The sequence below is a fragment of the Nomascus leucogenys genome, chromosome 18 (genome assembly GCF_006542625.1).
Source record: "Nomascus leucogenys isolate Asia chromosome 18, Asia_NLE_v1, whole genome shotgun sequence".
NCBI lineage: Eukaryota > Metazoa > Chordata > Mammalia > Primates > Hylobatidae > Nomascus > Nomascus leucogenys.
In genome coordinates, this window is record NC_044398.1 from 100,680,752 (window position 1) to 100,694,034 (window position 13,283).

The window sequence follows — 13,283 nt, forward strand, 5'->3', positions numbered from 1 at the left end:
ACTTCTAAGCTCAAGCAGTCTGCCCGCCTTGGCCTCCCAAAGTGCTGTGATTACAGGTGTGAGCCCCTGCACCCAGACTTTTTGCCCATTTTTTAAACCACAAGATCAGATTTCTAATGGATTTATATGAGATCTTTAAATATTCTAAATACAAGGCTTTTGTCAGTTCAATGTTTTGCCAGTGTCTTCTCCCACTCTAGCTTGTCTTTTCCTTCTCTTTGTGAAATCTTAATTTTATTATGAAATTTTTCATTCTTTTCCTTTATGATTATTTTTGTGTCTTCTTTAAGCAATCCTTCCTACTTCAAGGACATGAGTATATTCTTCTATATCATCTCCAAAAAGCTTCATAGTTTTTTGAAATTAGAATTGACTTCTGTGTGGTGTGAATTAGGAGTCCAATTTCATTTTTCTCCATAAAGTTATCCAATGGCTACAGGACCACTTATTGAATCCCCATTCCTCTGTATTATCATCTCTAACATGTAACAATGCACTTGTCTGGCCTTTTTTTTTTTCTATTCCTTTATACCTCTATATAAATTTTAGTATCAAATCAAGTTCCATTAAAAAATAAACTGCTGAAGTCTGGATTGAGTAGAAGTTAGACATTTCTTCTTTCCACAGCATATCTAATTATGTTTCAGAGCAGGGAGCTGCTGAAAGGAATTAGGCAAACTTGCCCTGGCCCCACATCTGTTTGATCTTGTTTGTTCTGAATCAAGTATGACAATCCTGTTCCCTGATTTCTATTTCCTTTGGAGTAGAGGTGGCCATGTGACACAATTCCTCTCCATTCCCTACTCCCCACCTTCTTTTCGACTCAACTAATCTATTGGTTATTACATTTTCTCTCCATTCGTTTGAAAGTTATGCACTAGGTCTAACCTGTTGGTTGGTGGCTTATGGTAATGAATTATACCATGTATACTTAGCAAAGTCTAAAGTTAATCAGTATCTTTACTATCCTCCCAGAAAGTACTTATTCCCTTTTGATTTCTGACTTTATCCCCTCAAAAACCCCTCTTGTGTATTTTAATTCTACCTCTTTAAAAAAAAACCCAAAGACATCTTTATTTTTATTCTTATCATTATTATTTTATACAGTCAATGTAAAATACCACCATTTTCAGGCTCCCACTACTGATCCTTTTTTTTTTTTTGAGATGAAGTTTCACTCTTGTTGCCCAGGCTGGAGTGCAACGGTGCAATCTCGGCTCACTGCAACCTCCACCTCCCGGGTTCAAGCGATTCTCCTGCCTCAGCCTCTCGAGTAGCTGGGATTACAGGCGCCCACCACCATGCCCAGCTAATTTTTGTATCTTTTTAGTAGAGACAGGGTTTCACCATGTTGGTCAGGCTGGTCTCAAACTCCTGACCTCAGGTGATCCACCCACCTCGGCCTCCCAAAGTGCTGGGATTACAGGCATGAGCCACTGCACCTGGCCACTATTGCTCCTTTGAAAAACAATTTGTCATTTTTTCTTGAGCTACTTTTCAGATGTTTTCTCAATGTCTGGTGTGCTCAGTTTTACATGGATATGCCTAGTATAAATTTCTTTTTATTAATCTTGTTTGAGATTTGCTGGGCTTCCTGAAATCTAATTTTGGAACTGATTTGGCCTCTTTCAATACATTCCCTGTGCCCCATTCTCTTTCTCTTTCTACTGGAGTCCTTCTTACTCTTTTCTGAATGTCTCTTTCAAACTCTCTTCCATACTTTACATCTTTTTAATCATCTGTGCTACCTTCTAGATTATTTCTCCTAACTTATTTCTAATTTACTAATTTTGTTTTCAGCTGTTTCAGATCTACTGTTAACCTCTCCACTAAGTTTTAAATCTTGTTATTGCATCTTGCATTTCTAGAAGTATTTATTATTTCCACCTTTTTCACTTTCTAGGTCACTTTCAATAGTTCCTATTCCTATTCCTCTAGATATTTTTCAAGCTTGGCTTTCTAAAAAGCTTATAAGCATTGTTATATTATAATCTCTGTTCTGATAATTAAAAAAAATGAGGCCTTTGTGAATCTGTTTCTACTTTCTTCTGTTTCTGTTGGTTCTCATTATGGTAGTTTATTTCCTCATGTCTTTAATTACTTTTTACTGTGTTGCTTACTGACCTTTTAAAACTATTTGTGAGGATTTATCATGGTATAAGATGAAAATGTCTTTGTCCAGAAAGGATGCAGTTGCTTCTGCCAGGTACCTAGTTGGGTGCTCTATCATTCCAGGACAATCTTAGTTCATTGTTTATAGTTACCTGGCCTGCTCATGCAATATGAACCTGGATTGCAATACCTTCAAAGAACTAGCTTGTAACAATTTCTCAGGGGAAATTTTTTCTTTCTTTTTCTTCCATGATATGGTCAGGGCCATGACAACCTTCCCTGAGGTCCTCTAGGTTAGGAAGAGATGGTATATGGATATGGAGATGTATTTCCCTGATTCTATTGGGAGTGCTATGGCAGAGGGCTTTTAGCTGCCAGCCCCTTTGGGATGTCTCAGTTGCACAGCTGCCAACCCCTAAGACATGTCCTTTCTTGGGTGACTCATATCCAGTGACTGATGGAGGTGTAAAGGCCTGGCCATTTCAGTCCAATGCAGGACACATGTGGGCCATTTTAGCTCTATAACTAACTCCTCAGGGCTATCAGGACCACACTGCAGCTCGACTTTTTCCTCTACTTATCCTTCTTCTTCCCCTTCCCTTATTCTTCTCCACAGGTGTTATCTGAAGGGCACTGTCTAATAAACATTTGCACACTAAATTCCATCTCACAGTCTACATCACAAAGAACCTAACCTGTGACAATTGGATTTATTTCTTGGTTATATTTATCCTAATGGTGTAGCCTTCTGTGTTCCAGATTAATGTGGAGAGGGTCTCCTAGTATGCTCTCCATCTGGGCTAAATCCTGGGCCTTGATGTCTGATTCCCTTGCCCTGAAAGGCCATCCAAAGGGAAGCCTCAAGTTTTCCTTTTAGTAAGTGACCTCTGAGCAAAAGTGGATTGAGTGTTCTGTTCACGTTTTAGAGTTACCAGTTTGCCTGAGGTTTTGGCCTTGTGGTTCTTTACTATCTTGTGTTACCTCTTTGATTCTCTTGAGGGATGCTCTTAAGGAACTAAAAATTTATCCCATATTTTAAATTATTTTCAATAGGCGTGATGATCTGAGTAATCTAGACACAAGGTAACTCTTGTAATAGCTCTTGAGAAAGCATTCATAGCTTCTCATTCTCAGTAGTCTTGGCTTCCTGCCAGAAAGCTGAAGGGTTCATTCATTCATTTAACAAATACATATTGAGTGTCTGCAGTCTACCAGACCCTAGTCTAGACATTAAGGATACAGAGTGGTAAACAGTATAGATGAGATCCCTGATCTCACAGTTTACTGTCACTCTTCCCTACCGCTCTGCTTTCCATATGAAGGGATTTTTCTCTAAACCTATTGGCCTTTTGTCCCACAGGTTACTCTCCCCACAAAAGTGTAATATCTTGTTGGCGAGCAACCAGGTCCACATTTGCCAGGTAGGTCTAGGTAATTTGCCAAAAAGCCTCAACCAGAGGAATGGTGAGATTTCATTTCTTTCTTTCTCTTTCCATTCTAGAACAATGAAAAGCAGATAAATGGGTATGCATCTCTGGTCTGCTGGCCCAAACTTCGTCTCAGATTAATTGTTCCAAGGTAGAAACTGGCAGGCAAGGAGTCCATCTGGTTCTCATGCTAGGCTACATCATCCACATTAGTCTTTATGGGTTATAAAAAGAATACGTTGGCATTCATATGATGATATCTTTGCTTTATTTCTCAATTGGTTCAGAAATTAAGGAGGGAAGAAGGATGCTATTTACTGAATCTCAAAAACTAAAAACAGTATAGCAGGCTGCGTGGAGTGGCTCACACCTGTAATCCCAGCACTTTGGAAGGCTGAGGCAGGCGGATCACTTGAGGTCAGGAGTTCAAGACCACTCTGGCCAACATGGTTAAACCCCATCTCTACCAAAAAATACAAAAATTAGCTGGGCATGGTGGTGCATGCCTGTAATCCCAGCTACTCAGGAGGCTGAGGCGGGAGAATCGCTTGAACCTGGGAGGTGGAGGTTGCAGTGAGCCGAGATCGTGCCACTGTACTCTAGCCTGCACAAAAGAATGAGACTCCATTTCAAAAATAAATAAATAAATAAATAAAAACAGTATAGCAAATAACTAATAAATTAATCAATAAATGAGATCCTGGAGGGACAAACCCAGCTGCTCCCCAAACAAGCAGATCCTGATTATAAGAAGAGGCCAGAATACTCCTGCCATATAACCAGAGTGGGCCCACTAACCCCCTACTGAGAGCTCTGAAACATTTTGTATGTAGTGATTTTTGCTCAAGATTACAACTGAAAGCTCTGCCCTGGACTTACTGAGAAAATTTACAGAGGAATCTCATCAGTTCACTCACTAATTATAAGGTCTGCTGTTGATTTGAGCAGATAGCTCAGATGCATAGAAAAATCCAATCCAGTGAAGTTATGAGGATTCTAAATAAGAAATAGTGTCCTTGGATTTCTGTTTCATTAATCATACCCCTAGAGATTTCTTCCTGCTCGTGATCATATGCACCTGTGTTCCTTCAGCTATAACAGAAGACAGCATTTGTGGGCCACCCTGTGCCTTTCAGGAGGGGCACTAATCACAAGCTTAACAAGGGCAGGGTGCTTTCAAAGCAAGAGAACCCTAGCATGGGGGCAAATCTAAGAGTTCGTTCATTGCAACCTCTTACCTAAATTCTTTCAACTTTCAACAGATAGGCCCCACAAATTACTCACTAACCTACAAGGAATCAGAGATACCATTTTAAATCTATTTTTTCCCATGAGCACTTGTAAATTGTGGTTTCACCATTGCTTTGTTAAAGGAAACCACTCGCTTTCAATAAATTCTGGCCAACTTAACATCCTTTATTATATTTTAGGCAGCTTTAAGCCCAGGGCCCATTTGGACTATCCCAACTTAAAGAATTCATTAGTAGGTGATGCCTCTAACCAGGACATTGGGGATATCCCAACCACAGCAAGGTGATCCACTAACTAGATCCAGTTTAAAACTCCTATTCCTGCTATCTGCTGCTAAATGAAACTGTAATATTTGGAACCAGGATTCTGGTGAGAATAGCTAACACTGAGTAATGAAGGCGCTTGCTAGAGTGTTCACAGTATATCACCTTAGTGTACCACTAAAACTGGAAATAGTAACAACTAAAACCCCACAGGGATCAGTGGGTCCTACAATTTGATTGATATTTGGGCTGTAATCTTTTGCAACGAATCGTAGGTGTTCTGAGGAATTCTTCAAACTTGAAAAACATAAGACAAAGGAAAATTTGGGACTGCACTCCAACTGTGGAAGTTATAAGGGAGCTAGAACACCTCTCATGGAAGGTACCCTAGGCCAACCTGCGAAAGAAGATACCCCAGGCCAGGGATGGTGGCTCACACCTGTAATCCCAGCATTTTGGGAGGCCGAGGCAGAAGGACTGCTTGAGCCCAGGAGTTCGAGCGAGACCAGACTGGGCAACATAGTAAGACCCTGTCTCTACAAAAAAAAATTTTTTTTAATGAGCTGGGCATGGTGGCTCCCACTTGTGGTCCCAGCTACTTGGGAGGGTGAAGTGGGAGGATTGCTTGAGTCCCGGAGTTCAAGGCTGCAGTGAGCTATGATTATGCCACTGCATTTCAGCCTGGGTGACAGAGTGAGACTGTCTCAAAGACAAAAAAAGAGACTCCAAAGGCTATGACATATGTAAAAAATATGACATGATTTGTAAAGTTCTAAAATATTATCTCAACTTCTAATCGTAAATCAATATTTTACACCTATATAATTACATAGGCATATAATTTCCTAATTCTTTAATATGCTTTAGTTTTTCTTCCCAATTACAAAGTAGGCTGCCTGGGGTGAACCATATTCTACTTTTCTTTAGTGCCCCACACAATACTCACCACCGTCATGAGTATATTCTAAATGCTCAGAGCACTGAGTGGAACATGCCAGTTATGTTTATTTGGAAACAAAGTTCAGTCTTGATGGGGCAAAACATCAAGGCACCTTAGAGAGTTTGGGAAAGATAAGGCTCACCTTTTGCCTCAAACATAGCGATGAATCGGACTCTCAGTGCCATGGCAATATTTGAGAAGAGGCAACAGGCAATCTTTTGGAAGTAGCTTCTCTGGATGTAACTGAACATGAGGTATGGGTATGGGCAGTAGGTGAAGGAGAAGATGATGCTTCCTACAGCAGTTCCAGCATGGGCTGCAAATTCAGAGGAAACAAACAGAGAAAGTTTCATCAAAGAACTGTCTATGCACAAAGAAATACAGCCCAGAGGCCGGGCGCGGTGGCTCACGCCTGTAATCCCAGCACTTTGGGAGGCCGAGGCGGGCAGATCACGAGGTCAGGAGATGGAGACCACCCTGGCTAACACAGTGAAACCTCGTCTCTACTAAAAATACAAAAAATTAGCCGGGCGTGGTGGCGGGCGCCTGTAGTCCCAGCTTCTCGGGAGGCTGAGCCAGGAGAATGGCGTGAACCCGGGAGGCAGAGCTTGCAGTGAGCTGAGATCGCGCCACTGCACTCCAGCCTGGGCGACAGAGCGAGACTCCTGCTAAAAAAAAAAAAAAAGAAATACAGCCCAGACTGCTTTTCCCTGCCATGGCAAGACAAGTATCTCTGCATGTGTCTAGGCATTTCAGAAGGGAAGCAATCTTTTCAGAAATTTTGTTAGAAACCTTTTATAGTTGCACTCTCACTAGTGAAGAATGAAAAACATTTGCAGCACTTAAAAAAAATCAATGAATCCTTACATAATGGCACGAATATCTAACTGCCTAAAACTTCCTCTCTCTAAAACTGTATTAGAGTCTCCTACAATAAAAATCCTCTTCAAAGATGAGTAGTGGTAAGCACTACCTGGCACTATGGTAACCACTTTAAAGATGTAATCTTTTTTTTTTTTTGAGACGGAGTCTCGCTCTGTCACCCGGCTGAAGTGCAGTGGCGCGATCTCCGCTCACTGCAAGCTCCACCTCCCGGGTTCACGCTATTCTGCCTCAGCCTCCCGAGTAGCTGGGACTACAGGCACCCGCCACCAGGCTCGACTAATTTTTTGTATTTTTAGTAGAGATGGGGTTTCACCATGTTAGCCAGGATAGTCTTGATCTCCTGACCTTGTGATCCGCCCGCCTTAGCCTCCCAAAGTGCTGGGATTACAGGCATGAGCCACCACTCCCGGCCTAAAGATGTAATCTTATTTAATCTTTGTAACCTCCCTATTTTGCAGAGGAGGAAACTGATATATGTAAATAAATGCTACATGATCTTAGCCACATGAAATAAATTTGCTCAGTGTCATGGAGCTAGTAAATTATGGTCATGGATTCAAGGTTTCCCAGGCTCTAAACACAGTGGCTCCAGATCTGGAGATAAGGCTAATCTAACCAAAGCCTGGGAGCTGAATTCAAGTTAAATGCAACATTTGACTTGTAAGAAGTTAAGTGAATAACGATTTAAAATGTGGGAGTTTTATATGTAAAAGGAAGAGTTAAAATTAAGGCACGAGGCAGCCCTTGGCTGAACCTGGTCACATGAACTACTAGCTGATCATCTATAACTTCTCCGAATCCCAGTTTCTTCTTTTATAAATGGTAGTAATAATTGCTAATTTAACATTTACTAAGCTCTTACAATATGCCAACTACTGTTCTCAGCATTTCATGTGCAATATCCCATTTAGCCCTCACAATTAAGCACATAACTTTTATTTTCACAATTTCAAAGAAGGGGAAATGGATACACAGAGTCTAGTGACTTGCTCATGCTCAGGGTCCACACAAAGATGCAAGCAGCATTCAGAAGCCAGAGCAAGGCCTTTTCACCTCAGCGAGAAAAGGGCAAAGGCCACTGTCCATTTGAGGAGTCAGAAAAGGTTTGAAATAATTGTCTCAGAAAGATATGGAACAAACAGATGAGGGAATGTGGTTGGACTGCAAGTCAGTGCTTAGGGCCTTCATTTGAGAATTGGGGATCTAAATGAAAAGACCAGTCAGTAGCACAGTGGTGAGTTTTTCTCCAGCCAAGTACTTTTATTTTATTTTATTTTTTTTTGAGATGGAGTATTGCTGTCACCTAGGCTGGAATGCAGTGGGTCCCTCTTAGCTCACCACAGCCTCCACCTTTGGAATTCAAGCGATTCTCCTGCCTCAGCCACCTGGGTAGCTGGGATTACAGGTGCCTGCCACCATGCCTGGCTAATTTTTGTATTTTTAGAAGAGCCAGGGTTTCACCATGTTGACCAGGCTGGTCTCAAACTCCTGACTTCAGGTGATCCGCTCACCTCGGCCTCCCAAAGTGCTGGGATTACAGGCATGAGCCACCGCACCTGGCCTTTCCAGCCAAGTTCTGCTGCTCAGATGCGGGTGCAGAGAAGGCAGGGAGCAGGGTTTCACCAGGGTTGAGGCTTTGTAGTGAAAGTTCCATGGATGGCTGATGGGTGTAAGTTAAAGGAGTTATAGCAATTGGATCATGGGATCTGAGCTGGGTAAATAAAGTAAACAAGTAAAGCAAGTGATGGGAGTCACCGACAGTGAGAATATGGAAGGGCCAATGGATCAGAGATCTTAATGAGGGTCATAGAATTATTGGATGGGACAGGTACAAGAGAAATGGTGCTGCCAGGAAAGGCTGTGGAATTCAAGAATGGGATATTGGGAACTGAGATTCTGAAGGTTCAATTACTGGTAAGACCAAGGTTTAGGGGATGGCCATGGGAAGCATGGGATTACTACCATGGAGTGGAGGAAAACACTGGAATGACCAGGTCTGAAAGGTAAGAAGTTGAGCCACTGAAAATGGTCACGGCAGTAGTTAGAGGAGCCAGGTACTAAAATTCTTCAGTGAATGAGAAGTAATCAGGAAAAATAGGTAGCAACTTTCAACAAAAGGTAGCACTTAGTCTGATGACACACACTTCAAAGAAGCTGAGTTTTTTAGGCAAAAAGAGAGGTGAAATGATCTGGAAGTAGCAATCAGGAGGAGTACACCTTGCTACCCTCTGTCCTTGTGGTGGTGCAGAAGTGCAATGGGTAGGTTCCCTAGCAATCTTTAGTGATGATCAATGAGGCATTTTATTGTATTATAAAGCATGAGTTTTACATATTAACATTTTACATGTATCAATCCATTGCAATTATTACTTTTTTTGATGCTCAAAATATCCTATCCTAGTTGAGCAATACATCTTCAAGTTAACTCTTTTATCCATCAGACATTATCCCAAGGAAGCAAGAGCTTCCTTGCCATGACACAAAATGCCCAATGTTTATGTCATACATTTGCTACCTCGAGTCAGCTATTTCTCTAAGAGGCTTTGGTTTCTCTTAAAGATACTCAGAGACTGGCAGGGCGTGGTGGCTCACGCCTGTAATCCCAGCACTTTGGGAGGCCGAGGTGGGTGGATCACAAGGTCGGGAGATTGAGACGATCCTGCTTAACACGGTGAAACCCCGTCTCTACAAAAAATACAAAAAATTAGCCGGGCGTGGTGGCGGGTGCCTGTAGTCCCAGCTACTCAGGAGGCTGAGGCAGGAGAATGGCGTGAACCCGGGAGGCAGAGCTTGCAGTGAGCCGAGATCGTGCCACTGCACTCCAGCCTGGGCAATAGAGCGAGACTCATCTCAAACAACAACAACAAAAAAAGATACTCAGAGACCACAATCTGGAGACTAGGTGCCTACTGCTACTGGGTTGTTATTGCTTCTAGGTCTTCACAACGGACATGGTAAGCAAATACATTAATACATCTTATTTATTTATTTGAGACGGAGTCTCGCTCTGTCACCCAGGCTGGAGTGCAGTGGCGCGGTCTCAGCTCACTGCAAGCTCCGCCTCCCAGGTTCATGCCATTCTCCTGCCTCAGCCTCCCGAGTAGCTGGGACTACAGGCGCCCGCCACCGCGCCCAGCTAATTTCTTGTATTTTTAGTAGATACGGGGTTTCACCATTCACAGGATGGTCTTGATCTCCTGAGCTTGTGATCCGCCCACCTCAGCCTCCCAAAGTGCTGGGATTACAGGCGTGAGCCACCGCACTCAGCCAGCATTAAAACATCTTAAAAAAAAAAAAGAAGAGTTTATACTAATAATTCTAGTTAAGGTTTATGATTATAGGGTTTTTTACCTTAACTTCTTTGGTGTTTCATTTCTATCTCCTCTTTCTTTCTTTCTTTCTTTCTTTCTTTCTTTCTTTCTTTCTTTCTTTCTTTCTTTCTTCTTTCTTTTCTTTCTTTCTTTCTTTCTTCCCTCCCTTCCTCCCTCCCTCCCTCCTTCCCTTTCTTTCTTTTTCTTTTTTTTCTGAGACAGTGTCTCACTCTGTCACCCAGGCTGAAGTGTGGAGTGCAGAGGCAGGATCTTGGCTCATTGCAGCCTTGACCTCCCAGGCTCAAGTGATCCTCCAATCTTAGCCTCCCAAGTAGCTGGGATTACAGGCACCTGCCACCATTCCCAGCTAATTTTTGTATTTTTTGTAGAGATGGGGTCTTGCCGTGTTGCTCAGGTTGGTCTCAAACTCCTGGCTTCAAGTGATCAGCTCACCTCGGCCTCCCAAAGTGCTGGGATTACAAGCGTGGGCTACTATACCCCCAGCCTAATTCTTTTTGTGGGTAGGAATAAGCCCCCAACTTGAAAATATTCATTTATTGGTTTTTAATTTTTAGAAATTGCTTTCATAATTTCCTTTTGTATTTAAAAAATTCCAATGGCTTATATGGTATGAAAGGAAGAAGAAGGATTTCCAGAGATGTCCACATTCTACTCCCTGAAATCTGTAAATATATTCCTTTACATAAGAAAATGGGCTCTGCAGATGTGATTAAGTCAAGAATTCTGAGATGGGGAGATTAGTCTAGATTATCTGGATGGGCTCAATGTGGTCACAAGAGTCCTTAGAAGAAGAAGGCAGGAGTGAGAAATGGAGATAAGATAGAAGCACACGTCAGAGAGAGAGAGAGATTAGAAAGTGATCTGCTGCTGGCCTTGAAGATAGAGGAAGGGGCCATGAGCCAAGGAATGCAGGTGTCTTCTAAAAGCTGAAAAAGGGAAAGGATTCATTCTCCCCTACTGTCTCCAGAAAGAACACAGCCCAGCAAGGTGAAGACACCTTGATTTTAGCCCAGCAAAATGGATTTCAGATCTTGGCTATAAGACAGTAGATGTATGTTGTTTTAAGCCACTAAGTATGTAACCGACTGTTACAGCAGCAATAGGAAACTGACATACAAAGTTTAAAAGGCAACTGTATAGTAATTAACATCTTAAACTTGTAACAACTAAATTTGAATAAATACCAACTTGGTTTCAATGCATACAAACACTCTGCTCATATACATCTCTGCCCCCTGCCTTTGTATGGTTATTGTGACAGACTGTATCTTTATACATTGTGTGTCCATTAACATAGACATCCACATTAATACATATGCACTTGCCTTTTAAATCATATAGAAAAAAAAAGTAAGTGTTATGGACAAAAAGTACAATAATACTGGCTTTAGTTACCTTTAACAATGGTGTTTATTTCTTCTAATGGCTTAGAGTTACATCTAGTGTCTTTTTATTTCAGCCTGAAGGACTCCCTCTACCATTTCTTGTAGGGCAGGACTACTGGTAATGAACTCCCTCAGATTTTATCTAGGAATATCTTAATTTCTAGATAGTTTTGCTGGATATACAGCTCTTGATTGCAGGGTTTTTTCTTTTAAAAGTTTTTATTATTATACTTTAAGTTTTAGGGTACATGTGCACAACATGCAGGTAAGTTACATATGTATACATGTGCCATGTTGGTGTGCCGCACCCATTAACTCATCATTTAACATTAGGTATATCTCCTAATGCTATCCCTCCCTGCTCCCTCCACCCCACAACAGGCCCCGGTGTGTGATGTTCTCCTTCCTGTGTCCATGTGTTCTCATTGTTCAATTCCCACCTATGAGTGAGAACATGCATTGTTTGGTTTTTTGTCCTTGAGATAGTTTGCTGAGAATGATGGTTTCCAGCTTCATCCATGTCCCTAAAAAGGACATCAACTCATTATTTTTTATGGCTGCATAGTATTCCATGGTGTATATGTGCCACATTTTCTTAATCCAGTCTATCATTGTTGGACATTTGGGTTGGTTCCAAGTCTTTGCTATTGTGAATAGTGCCACAATAAACATACGTGTGCTTGTGTCTTTATAGCAGCATGATTTATAATCCTTTGGGTATATACCCAGTAATGGGATGGCTGGGTCAAATGGTATTTCTAGTTCAAGATCCCTGAACAATTGCCACACTCACTTCCACAATGGTTGAACTAGTTTACAGTCCCACCAACAGTGTAAAAGTATTCCTATTTCTCCGCATCCTCTCCAGCACCTGTTGTTCCTGACTTTTTAATGATTGCCATTCTAACTGGTGTGACATGGTATCTCATTGTGGTTTTGATTTTCATTTCTCTGATGGCCAGTGATGATGAGCATTTTTCTATGTGTCTTTCGGCTGCATAAATGTCTTCTTTTGAGAAGTGTCTGTTCATATCCTTTGCCCACTTTTTGATGGAGTTGTTTTTTTCTTGTAAATTTGTTTGAGTTCATTGTAGATTCTGGATACTAGCCCTTTGTCAGATGAGTAGATTGCAAAAATTTTCTCCTATTCTGTAGGTTGCCTGTTCACTCTGATGGTAGTTTCCTTTGCTGTGCAGAAGCTCTTTAGTTTAATTAGATCCCATTTGTCAATTTTGGCTTTTGTTGCCATTGCTTTTGGTGTTTTAGACATGAAGTCCTTGCCCATGCCTATGTCCTGAATGGTATTGCCTAGGTTTTCTTCTAGGGTTTTTATGGTTTTAGGTCTAATATGTAAGTCTTTAATCCATCTTGAATTAATTTTTGTATAAGGTGTAAGGAAGGGATCCAGTTTCAGCTTTCTACATATGGCTAGCCAGTTTTCCCAGCACCATTTATTAAATAGGGAAGCCTTTCCCCATTTCTTGGTTTTGTCAGGTTTGTCAAAGATCAGATGGTTGTAGATATGTGGCATTATTTCTGAGGGCTCTGTTCTATTCCATTGGTCTATATCTCTGTTTTGTAGCAGTACCGTGATGTTTTGGTCACTGTAGCCTTGTAGTATAGTGTGAAGTCAGGTAGCGTGATGCCTCCAGCTTTGGTCTTTTGGCTTAGGATTGTCTTGGCAATGC